Source organism: Amblyomma mixtum, chromosome 1 (genome assembly GCF_055824585.1).
Source record: "Amblyomma mixtum isolate Tamu chromosome 1, ASM5582458v1, whole genome shotgun sequence".
Classification (NCBI taxonomy): domain Eukaryota; kingdom Metazoa; phylum Arthropoda; class Arachnida; order Ixodida; family Ixodidae; genus Amblyomma; species Amblyomma mixtum.
The window spans coordinates 231,789,817-231,803,062 of NC_143012.1; positions in this window are offsets into that span (position 1 = coordinate 231,789,817).

Here is a 13,246-nt window from a genome sequence, read left to right on the forward strand (position 1 = left end):
TTGAAGTATCGCAACGCAGTTTCCAGATTTCTTGACTTTAGATTCTGCCACCCTGAAGTTCATGGACATAATGTTACTCTATTACTTCCCTAATTAGCGCGTCTCTAGATCACTCTACTAATTAAAAGAATACTGAGCTTCAAACCAATAGAACACCATGCACACATCACCCTCCCACATCTAATACATCAGCCACGTCAGCGTGCTTACGTGGCCTAGACTGGCGTGCCTGTCTGGCGACAAAAGGGTCGTGGGTTGGAATCCTTAATACTAATTACGGAAATGTTTCTGCATTAAAACCAATTATTTTATAAGTTTCAGCAGGTTTGAGACATGCGCCGACCTGAAGTTCACTATACATGTCCTCTATGAAATTATTTTCCCTCCAGACTTCATCTACGCTTCGAATGGGTTTTTTGTGCATTATTACTAATGTAGGAATGAGAAGGGAAGGAACTGTAGAATGTTTTTTTTTTATTATAAGCAGCGTACTCTTCTCAACCACCAAGTATTGGTACTTATACAACGCATGTGGGGACGATGGACCAGTCTCTGTACGGTATTACCTACAATCACATCGGAGATCACGCGTCCAATTACTGCAAACAGAGCACTGTCATGTCTGCATCGGATAGAGGCAAAGTGCAAGATACACATCTGTGGCACAGAAACAGCTGAAGACGCTGATACAGCAAGAAATTCAAACCTAAGTCGACGACAGACAATATGGAATACATGATTGTACAACCAAGTTTTATAAAGTTCGCCACAGGACTGAACAGTGCTGTTGTACGTCTGGATGCAGCAGTTATGAAGAGAACAGGCTCACCAAGTTCAATTTGGAGTCCTTGAAACGAACTTGAAGAGCATTCGTTGCATGGCCCAGTAATTTTTTCAAGACCGTCACATTTTGCCCCGCGCATTGATTAATTTAGAACCACAGGTTAGTGCAAAACGAGACATTTTAAAAATTTCAATACCAAGAAAATTCTGGGGATTCCGTATGAGCTAACCTTTTCATATTCACTGAGTGCAATGCAAGGACGCGATAGAAAATAAACCTGTAATGTGTGATTTGGATATTTTTGAGAAAATAAAAATAAGAGCATATTTGCAACTTTGTGTGACGTTTTGACCCCCACTCTCCAAAAGCATTGCCAGACGGCCTAGGCTAAGATTACCTATAATAGAAAAAGCAGATCGTCAATTCGATGAAAATGAATTATTGGTTTGTTGGGGGTTAACGTCCCAACGCGACTCAGGCTATGGTGACGTCGTAGTGGAGGGCGCCGGAAATTTCGACCACCTGGATTGTGGACCCTTCCAATGTATCTTGAAACCAGGGCGCAGAACGACGCATTTCAATCCTCTAAATGACGCGTAGGCCACTCTGAGTTGCGATGAACATTTTCATTGCCAAAGGCACCATGAAACAATGTTTGCAGATGCTCAGAAAAGTCTAACAGTGATTGATGATTCATCACATCACCACATTACCAGAAACATATCTTAGTTACCTTGAATACAGGGGAAAAATATCGGTGCCTAAGATCAGTTGTCCTCATTTGTCCCTCTCTAATGTTCCAGTGCGTCAGAAGGAAGCATAGAAAGCAAGATTGGGCTACACGCTGCCCCAGAATACCTCGGGTGTAAACTCCTTGAATTCTTGCCTTCAGATGATGCATCTGTTTGCTCGAGCTAACAGAGCGTAAGAGGATTCGCTTGCGTAGTCTAAGTGCATTTTTGAGGCACAAAGCTCGAGGCGCGACTTCTGGCGCCGACCAACCCGAAGGGATTCGAACCCCACAACAATGCTCTGTCCAAAGACCGGAAATCCGCGTTGGTAACGATAGCAGAGACTCGTAGGCGGGCTCCATGTAATTTCCCGGCACATGGCGAGACAGGCTTTGTCAGTTGTATCTTGTCTCTGTGTCTCGAGCATTTCGTTGATGTCAGGAATGGCAACATACACAGGGGCGCTGCTATTCGCTCCAGCCATGACATCAGGGGTACACCTCTACTGACGACCACAGCCGCATGCCACCACCACCGCCGTCGCTACCGGGTGCAGCCTGACTTGAAGCATGCTGGTGTGGCCGCCAGCAGAGGTATACCACTGATGTCATGGCTAGAGCGAATAGCAGCGCCTCCGTGTGTATTGTTTTGACCGACATCAAATAAATCTTCATTTTCACAGCACGTTAAAGAACCCCCGGTGGACGAAATTTCCGAAGCCCTCCACTACGGCGTCCTTCATAGACTGAGTTGCTTCGGGACGTTAAACCGCAATAAACCAAACCAAACTTCATTGTCACAAAGGCAAGAGATAGTTTACAAAGCCGTCACTGCGCCTCCAAAGGTCGGGCAATAATCGTGTCTTTTGAAATTAACATTTTCTAGGCACTGGCTCCATACTGAGGGCTCAAAATTGATACTAGTGCCTAAGTAAATTCGTTCTAGAATTCCTGGGAATTGTTCCCAGTTATTTTTTCCGTCCTGTCCGCAAAAGCTATTTATATTTTATCTATTTTCTCCTCGTTGTAGCCCGATCCATGAAACAATGGCTTACTTAATTTGCTATACCCATCAGCGTAGATATCAAAACATGTTGACCTTTTCTTACATTTTGCGTTAATAGATTAACCAATCGTGATAGCTACAAGAAATCTCTTTAAAACTTATTTCAATGTCAAGCTTTTTCTAAGCCTCTTGAAAACTTCGACTCTAAGGCTTTTTTCTTACCACCCACGTAAAAGTGGCATGAAAAGAAATTCGTAGAGCGGAGCGTGTGGGCGCCGCGCAGTGCGCGTTTCCTTCCATCGTGATAGTATTATGAGAGAAATTGAATTTGGTGCTTGTTGATAGATAACCACGCTATAAAAAGAGAGAGGCTAATAATTTGACTGAAAAAAAAATGCCGATGTTTCCCAGGCGAAAAGCAAGAGGGGACACTTAAGCTTCGCCTTAAGGCTTCTACGCGTTAGCGTACTTGGCCAATTTCATGTATGCGGAATTGGTCATTCTCTACTCCACCTTCACAGATCCTTGTGAGTTCTCGTACCACTTTTGGCGCGATGGTTCAGAGGTTAAGCTACGCGCCACTGCCCTACGATTTAAGGTGCTCTCAGCAGTGTGCCTTATGCGACACACGTTCCTGTCCCGGACCGACCAGACAATAACTGAACTGCCACCTGCCGCGGTATGCACTCGTAGATTGCTCACAATCTGGTGGGCAGGATGTGATCACGGCGCAAGGTCACGTGACCTGGGTGACACACCTGCCTTTTAGGTTGCATTTCAGGGTTTTTTCGGCGGATTTTTGCTCACGGTAAGCTACGCCATATCTTCTGCGACAGGAGCTTCTTAACGCTCTTGTGGTAAAACGTGCAAAAAAAGGTATCTCGGTGTCGCCATCTCTGGTCATTTTCGTAACCACACTGACGAACGTCAATACAGTGTGTCCTATGGGTAAAGGAGGCTAAACGACAACGCGATTCGGTTCTAAGCGGTGAAAAAGGGGCCCTTCTCACCCGCGACTTCATAAGTTTGTATCGAGTAACTGCACAATTTGTTCATCTGACTTTTTCAACAATCAATGAACCTTTGTTTCTGGACAAGCATCAACGTGATCATAAAAAGCCCAAAAATTAATTTTAACTAATGAAATACGTTGTATCAAGATATCCTCTGTGTACTTTGCCCATCCGGTGGCAAAATCCATTCAACACTGCCTTTTTCTCGCGTTCAAGGCGCACGATAAACTGACTTGATCAGAGAGTGACGGAGTATGCGCTTACCTTTCTTAGAGACCACACCAGGAGGCATATGAAGGTACAGATGACCAGGGAGGAAAGTGTGAGAAGGAGGAACATGGTCGTGGTGGACCTGACCCGGAAGGGACGCTTTTCTTCATTCGTTTCTTTCGAAATCGGTGAACTGGCGGTCATCGCCTGGCTTCGCATTTTGCTCTGCGTCTGCGGAGATGCCGGGATCGCTTGCTTTAGCGTTTATCTCTTTTGGACACTCTTCGAGCACCGGGCCCCTCGCCCAGACGAGTGAGTGAGTGAGTGAGTGAGTGAGTGAGTGAGTGAGTGAGTGAGTGAGTGAGTGAGTGAGTGAGTGAGTGAGTGAGTGAGTGAGTGAGTGAGTGAGTGAGTGAGTGAGTGAGTGAGTGAGTGAGTGAGTGAGTGAGTGAGTGAGTGAGTGAGTGAGTGAGTGAGTGAGTGAGTGAGTGAGTGAGTGAGTGAGTGAGCGAGCGAGCGAGCCAGTGAGTGAGTGAGTGAGTGAGTGAGTGAGTGAGTGAGTGAGTGAGTGAGTGAGTGAGTGAGTGAGTGAGTGAGTGAGTGAGTGAGTGAGTGAGTGAGTGAGTGAGTGAGCGAGCCAGCGAGCGAGCGAGGCGATAATTGCTTTGGTGATTGTAAAACTCGTTCAGGATTCGTTAGCTCTGATAGCTGACACCAGGAGTGCTCCAACAATCTCATAGCTTTTGAGTGGTTCAAAAATTTTGCACAATGACATGTAGAACACCCAGACCTCTGCCTGCCAGCCAAAACTTTGTACAGGCAGTCCAAAGCAGTCTTACCGCCACTGCCCGTCTTACTTTGGACGGTAGATATGCTGCGCATTACAGCAAACAATTTTTTCGCCATTGCCGGCCCGATCTGTATTTACATATTGCTCCGTGCGGTGTGAAGCGATATACCGGCAAAGTGCCTACTACAGGCGACGTCCGATAGCTGTGGAAGGAAAATTGTATACAACATCAATGATAGCCGTCAATATTCGGGCATGTTATGCGGAAAGTCGTCAATTCATCAATTCAGATCTGGCAACTACGTTTGTTATACGATGTCAGTGCAGGTTCAAAACCACAGGTGGTCGAAATTTCTGAAGCCCTTCACGACGGCGTCCTTCAGAGCCTGAGTCGCTTTGGGATATTAAACCGTCATAAATCAAACCAAAATAGTGATCTCGACTTCGACGACTGCCAAGTGTGCATGACTTTGGCCGGCAAAGCTTTGTTTTCAAGACAGAGAGCCACCCACTGAACAGTTTGTTTTTTAGTAAGCTGTTTCTTCCTTTGTTGCCTGACTGGTTACCCTGACACCCCAAAATTAGCCTATAGGTAAAGTTTGAAAGATTTAGGCGCCATAAATCGGTTTAATGTGGCACAAATGTGACAGCATTCGCCTCGTTTATTCGACTCACGAGTGTATTCTGATTCTACTTGTTTTACAGTTCTGATTACGTTTGATCCAAGATTGGCAATTGCTTGCATAAGCAATTGTCTAGTAGTCCAATAAATTTGAGGAAGCAATTCGATTTTAATTGCAGCGTAAGTATAGCCGCAGCTTATCTTAAGCCGACGCTTTAAATACCATCCAGGGACGGCGAAGCCGGGGTGATGTCCCGGCCTGAAACTGTAGCTCTCGTTTGCGATCTTTTTAATAGACATAGTCTAAAATATCCTCGACGCTCTAAATACGAGCAATATGCCTTCAAAATAACGCCGAATTGCAAACTAAACCATCACGTCTGCAAGCTTCATGCATCGTAAAATTTCTCACTCACAAAGAGGATGCTGCCATTGTGATTCCTGCTCTCGATTACCTGTGGATGCGTTGGTCCTGCGTGTAGCATTGATGCCCTCTCCTCCGTCCACAAGCAGTGTCGATTAGATGTTAGCTTCTGTTTATGGCAATCAGCATGACCCGCGGTATCTTCTTCTTCTTCCTCTTAAGACATGGCACATACTCACGTGGGGGGATCGGCCAAGGTGTAGTGGCATGAACAAAGAAATTTCCATTGGCGATTACGACGTCCGTGGCAAGTTCCTTGTTTTCTTCTTTGTCTGAGATGGCGTTAGCATCAGTGGAAGACTAACGAGTAAATATGGGAAGCGCTTACTGATCACAAGAAACACGATGGAACTTCAAATAAATTGAAGAATTCAATAAAATTGAACGAATATAATCGTGCGATAACGGAATTACACTCCATGCCTTCAGTGAACTGATTACAAAACAGAGTGCAGAGAAAGCAACCTCATTGTTTTCGCTCGCTCCCTCTAGCACCGATTAGAAACCTATGTTCACATCTAAGTAGCATGGAGAAAAACAAACGCACATTGATTAGTTTAAACTCAAGCGCCACTGACCACAAAATATTTAGAGATTCTTTCCCAAGCAGATTATAAAACGGTTGCCGAGAACTGTAGCGTTGTTCTTATCTGTGGTAATAAACGCAGAAAAATGCGTTCGTTGCCTCGTCGTTTAAAAGTTATTTGTACAAGATTCTTCAGATTCGATGTCATTGATCTTAAATATTGGTCATAGCGCGCGTCGATCCTCTACCCCTCCGATTTCACCCGGCCGCATTCAAACGACTGACAGCGACCTATATCTTGCCTCTCGCATATTTCTTTAAACCCTCGCCAAACGAAAGCGCGGCTCAAACAAAGTTGCCACCATCTACCAACAAGCGCGAGCTGATCGTGTAATTTTAAAATATGCATGATCTGCTTTGCCCTCAGAAAGTGCCTTCCGTAGCTTCATGCCCTCTATAGGTCGGGAAAATTACCAATCGTATCAACTGTCTGGCATGCAGAGGTCATGTAAAAGAGGCAATGCACCAAGAAATCACGTCACACTAATCCAGCAGGCGCTGTAGATCGGAAAGGGGAGGTCTACTTTCGCGGGGCATGTAAGCTAAGCTGGTTACGCGCAGCAAATTAAATTATAAAGAGTTGGACCTCTCTGCCACATGCTCTGGCAACAGTGCACCGCTATTGGATAGGAGACGCACGCGGTACACAAGATGGACACTGACCTCTTTACGAGTGTAGTGCAGCTTGAAAATGGTGACGCAATGGCTCGAAAAGATACGCTGCGAAATGCAGTGCGATACAGACCTGTTCCTGTAAACATCGCTTGAGAGAGCTAAACAATATGGTAGCCTGACATAAAGAAGCTTGTGGAAAAACAGTCGTCCTCTGGGGGAATGATTTGTAAAGGCTATCGACGTAATAAATTAATATATACACATAGCTCGACAAACAGGAAAACAGGCTGGAGGGATTTTGCAACTTTCATTTTTTTTTTAATTCTGTCGCGGGTTAATTGGAGTGAAAGCCTTAGCATACCTGTTTTTTGAGTACAGACCTTGAGAGACGAATGCATTATGGGCCTGTTTCGCTCGTCGGAATCTGTTGTTTTCTTGCTTTTCAGGTCTTGCATACTTCCTTGAGGATGTTTTATTCCTCTAATCCTCAAGCCCAAGCCGAACTGGAGCTCGCCGTGGTTTTCTAGGACAACGTTTTATGTATACAGAATTTCCTTCGAGCTCGAGTGCCCTGCACACATGAATTCACTAAGTCGCAAAAATACACGAAGTTGAGCACCGGCAGTTACTAAGGAGCAAAACAGCATCGCTAACTCGGAAACGGTTATAAAAGCGGCAAAGCCTGGGAGGGATTTGAACTTTATTATGCTGGAAACAATTACGGGTCTGTGCCAACTCCTTAAGGCCCTCTTAAAACATGCAAACAATTTGATGATAATGGTGTTTAATTCTAGCCAGCAATGCACGAGTAAAATACTGCTGATTTACTGAAATGCTTTCGCCTTATTTAGGTCCTCTTGCATTTGAATTAGCCTTCATATTTCAGTTTTTTTTTCTTTTAGTGCTCTCGCACTAAAGGAAGAGCACTAAAAGAACGCCAAAAATTTTGTCTCGTGCTCCGAAATAACCCGAGCTTGCCCCAATAGCTCGGGTAAGCTCGGGTTAGTTCAGAGGAGCGTCGCGCAAGCTGCAGCCAAGGGGACGAAGCTCGTGTAAGTTCGGAAGAGCGTGGCGCCAGTTCTAGCCAATGAGAGGAGGTAGTCACGTCTTCCAGGTCACGTAACCTCGTGTGGTTATCAGAATCTCCTCACTGGGTTGTGAGCAAACTGACCACGGGGGTAGGTGGCAGCTAAAATACTCATTGTTCGCGAGGGATTGCTCGCGAATAGCAACATGGCTCGCCAAGCCTTACCGCTGGCTGTGATAGAAAGCGCCACCTGCCTGTGCAGTGGAGCGCAGCTTAACCGCTGCGCCACTGTGCTGGCAGTGTTTCGTAGAATTGCGGCGATCTATGAATATTATTACATAATGAACAGTTCTACATATTGGGCATTAACCCAATAAAGCCTTTAAGGCGAAGCTTAAGTGTCATCTGCTTTCGCACGTGTGCTCGTTTAACCAAGTTAAACCTCGACCACTTTCTGCTAAAGGGGATGAGGCCTCCTGCATTGATGCTACCTTTGAGGAACGATACTCTGTGCGAGAGAATGTCAGAGAGACATACACAGCCGAACGAATGTGCAGGGAAAAAATTCGTTACGCCAGTGGTAGACATAAAGAAAAAAAATTAGGCAGTGGCTTACCTCTGGTTAAGCCTGGATATACAAGCGAAAAGCTGCAGTTGGGCTTGGTTTGATGTCATGGTTGTCGCCATTGACATTGACATTGACATATTGTCACGGCATTGTCATATTGTCATCGACATTGACATATTGTCACTTAGTAGGGACGGTAGTGCGGTCAGCAGAAAGACAATGAAAACACTTCGAAACTAAACTGTTTATTTGAGCTGACGTTCGCCTTCAAAGAGTAGGTGGCGGGATAAGCAACAAGCGTGCTCGGCTGTCGACGAAGAGAATGCCCGCCGCTCTCAGCCGCTAAAAGCTGGTAGCGAATTTTGGAGATAGGGCGTGTAAAATTACCACAGCAGTCAGGAACCACCTAAAATTGGCTCCGCCTGGATGCGATTAATCGCGATAAATCCGGTCGCGTCTTGCTTCACAAAAAAAGCGATAGATACGCACCTGCAGCTTTGAAGAATAAACAAATAAACAGTACAAAGATTCGCGGCTTTACTCCCTTCTGAATTAAGTATCCACTAGGTCGTATAAAACAAATAATGTGTCTAGAAAGAAATAAAACGGACTGTGCAGAATAAACACCGAAAAGCACCACCTGCAGGCGCGCGGCGCGAAGTTATAAGTATATCACGCCACCTGCGAAATTGGAGCTCGATACACTGCGCGACTTTCTCATACTTTTACGCAGGATATGAGTACTCGGTATAGCCTATAATGAAAAAATTAGGCAGTGGCTTATCTTTGGTTAAACGTGCGTATACAAACGAAAAGCTGCAGTTGTGCTCGGTTTGACGTCATGGCTTTCGCAGTTGGCGCACAATGCACTGGGAGCACCACGATAACGGTGGAGGCGTTTGGCCGTTCACACACTGCCTGTACAGAGGCGGAGGAGGAGACGCGTGTGTAGTGAATACGGTGGTGTCTTAGAAGGTTGGTTTAGAGACGTACTGTGGTGTCCATTCCTTTTGGGTGTACACCAAGTTATGAGACACAGGCATTTCCTTTCCTTAAAACCAATTTTCATTTCATTTTCTCTAAAGCCTGGCCCGCAAGGAGCGTTGTTTACTCGCGAAATCGCGTCGCGCGCCCAACGCCCGTGCCGGCGTCGACGAATTCACTCCCGCATGGTCAGCAGCCGAGCGGCGCGCGCTACGGGCGCGTTACGGGATACGTTGACAAGATGGCGGCGGCCTGCTCGCCCACTTAGGAATAAATACATGTCACCGCTGTATTTTTCGACGAGATAGCTCGCTCAAATGGTAGCGGTTCGCTTTTACTTCGCACAGCTCGCCCACGCGTAGAGGTATAAGCGATAACTAGCCCTTGTTTTTCAGATAATTTGGCGATTTTCAAGCTCTTAGGCCTAACTAAATACAGTGTGTTTACCTCGCAAGAACGACACCTGGTGAAGCAGTTGTCTAGCTTTTAGTCTCTTGCTAAATTTTCATCTATTTGCAGTTTTTCTTCTTGGAACGAAAAAAGGCTCACAATGCACCCATCGTAGTTATCAGTAATTACGGATAAAAAATTTCTTCAACACAGCGTTGATGTGCTTTGGCATGTTGTCACTAGATGGCGCTACCCTGAGGGACGCCGCGGCCAGCTAAAAGCGACTCCTCCGAAAGACAACACGCTGCTCGGCCGTTTCGGCCGAGAAACCCGAAGCCCAAGCCTCGGTACTGTAGTGAACTAGAACTCGGTACCCTCGGAGCGCCAAACGCCCGTCTTTCCGGGAAGCAAGACGCAGTTACACGACGCATCTACCCGAGAAGCGACGCAGCTACAGTGCCAGAGAGAGCTTGCGAGCGCGTCTCTCGGCCGGCGTTGCTCCGTCCATAGTCACGTGACGCCCGCTGCGGCTCTAAAGTGGGGACGATGAGGTGACTGATAAAAACGATATTGCAAATCTTTTTAATGATTTCTTCCAGTCGGTCTTTAGTAGGGATGACAATGACATTGAGAGTGATCATACAACAATTTACACGTTGCCATACTCAATGCACGAGATTCGCATCAATAAGGAGGGCATCTGTCAGCAGCTGCTGTCTCTGGACCCGAAGAAATCAAGCGGTCCCGATGAAATACCAACGGAATTCCTTAAACGGTATGCTGAGTGGTTATCATATTATTTGCAAATTTTATTTGAAAAGTCATTGCGGGATCATTCTTTACCTCGTGACTGGCGCAGCGCAATAGTAGTTCCGGTATTTAAAGGCGGTAATCGACTTCTTGTAAAAACCTACAGGCCAGTTTCACTCACTTCCGTATGTTGCAAGGTTTTTGAACACATAATAGCTAAACACATCCTTCATTTTTTGGAAATAAATGACCTATTGTGTCCATTTCAGCATGGTTTTCGGACCGGCCTTTCGACAGTGACGCAGTTAATTGAAACAGTGAACGATTTTTGCAAGGCTATAGATGAACGTCAGCAGGTAGATGTGGTCTGTGTAGACTTCTCGAAGGCTTTCGATAAAGTTCCGCATCATAAGCTTCTTTTTAAATTACGCAGATTAGGAATCGCTGAAAATATAGTACTATGGATTCGCTGTCAAGTAACCGCTGTCAAGTCGTCAAAATAGAAAGTGCAGTATCGAATAGGCGTGAAGTTCTGTCGGGGGTGCCACAGGGCTCCGTTTTAGGTCCGCTTTTGTTTTTATTGTATATAAATGATATTTCTGCTATCGTCGAATCGCCTGTCAGAATGAAACTTTTTGCCGATGATTGCTTAATTTACTCTCCTGTGGCTTCCCCGGCAGATCAGATGAACATAAATAGGTGTCTTCAGTCGTTAAACTCGTGGTGCCTGAAATGGGGTATGGAAATAAACTACCAAAAATCTAATTACATGCAAGTAACAAGAAAGCAGAATGTTATGATGTTTCGATACAATATCGGTGAAAATTCCTTAGATCAAGTAAAGTGTCTCAAGTACTTGGGAGTGACATTAACAAATAATCTTGACTGGCGCACCCATATTGAAAATGTCTATTTAAAAGCCTACCAGAAGCTCTGTTTCCTGAGGAGGAAGTTGCCGAATGCGACTAGAGAAATTAAATTGATTGCGTACAAGACATTCGTGCGGCCAATCATAGAGTACGCAAGTGCAGTGTGGAGTCCTCATCAAAAGAGTTTAAAACGGAAACTGGAAAGATTGCAAAGAATGTCAGCACGTTTTATATGCTCTAAATACCGCCGCACTGATTCAGTCACAGCAATGCTAAAAGAGTGTCAGTTAGAATCACTAGATGTAAGAAGAACAAAGGAGAAATTGAAACTTTTTTTTCTGATAATGAACGATAAAGTCAAAGTTAATAAACATCACTATGTTACACCTCCCCTGAAGCGCTGCCCTCGGAAAAATCACAGTAAGGTATTACAGCCTATTATTACACGTACTGATGTCTATCGCTACTCCTTTTTTCCCGATGCTGTAGAAATTTGGAATCAACTACCAAGTGACGTTGTGGACCAAACAGATGTAGACAAATTTGTGATAGGCGTGAACGCGTTCCTGGAAGATTGCTGTGCAAATCTGTAATTCGGTGCATTTGAGTGTTTCTTTTTTGAGCGAAGAGAATTGCACTTGTGTCTGTATATGTTTCCCTCCCTGTAATGACCCTCATGCAGAGGGTTAACAGTATGAATAAATAAAAAATAAATAAATGAATCGATTTTCTATGCTCGTGGGAATATCTAGATTTTTGTTCCTTTATCAGTCTATAGGAAGCTTTCAATTTCACTATCCCGTGATATTGTAGAAAATTGGAGAGCTGTACACATCTGAGACAATACATAATTATTCCAGTGGATATTCTGAGTAGTAAGAGGAAATAAATTGGAAGAAATTGTAGGGATGGTAGACATGCACTCTAAAGTCCGTGCGCTGGCCGGCAAGGCGACCTGCTTATACGGAAGGCAATTCTTGATTTGAGGCTGTCCCCGGGCCAAGCCACTGTTGTTAGATAGGACAACGCTAAATAGGACAAGTCTTTAGGTGAAAGACAGAGAAACACACTGCCGACTTTCAACTGTTTTTTTTCGAACAGGTAGATAATTTACAGGAAAAGGGTAGGAAAGGGCGCAGAGAATGTCATTTTTTTTTCAAACGATCTCGCGGGCGGATTGATGGGCTGCAACAGTTGCAAATTTAGCGCTCGTACTCTTTTTTTTTTTGTCATTCTCCTAAAAAGAATGCTCTTCAGGGTTGTTGAATTTAACATTTTACCAACTCGACCAATCGTCGGTATTTTGCCACGGTTTTTTGATCGGAAATTACACATAGAGCAACCACTAGGTGACGCTTTGCTTACACCGCTTGTTAAACTGCGCTATAATAATAATAATAATAATAATAATAATAATATCTTTTATTCACTTCAATTCGCAAGTACATGCTCCAGCCCGCGTAAGCGTTATCGCTTGTGTGCGGGGCTGGGCAGCCGAAGTGTGAAGTACATGATCAGCGGTGAATAAAACACACACACACACACAAAAATAGAGCTCGAACAAGACAGACTCAGAAATTGCTTCCGCAATGCAATAAAACATAAAAACACTAAAGAGCTGAAACCAGACAGACTCAGATACTGCTCCCGCGGTGCAAGGCGAATACATGAACAAAAAACATCGAGTACAAGAAAGCATCCACCGTTTTCATGCACGAAATGACAACGCTGAGAACATGGAAAGAAAAGAAAAAAAAATAGATTAAAAATTTATCACTCCGTATTACTATTCAACCACGATCGAAGAAACTTATTAAGTTGTTTTAATCCATTAATGCTCGGGGCTGTTTGTATCTTATTGAAGTAATAAGGAACATA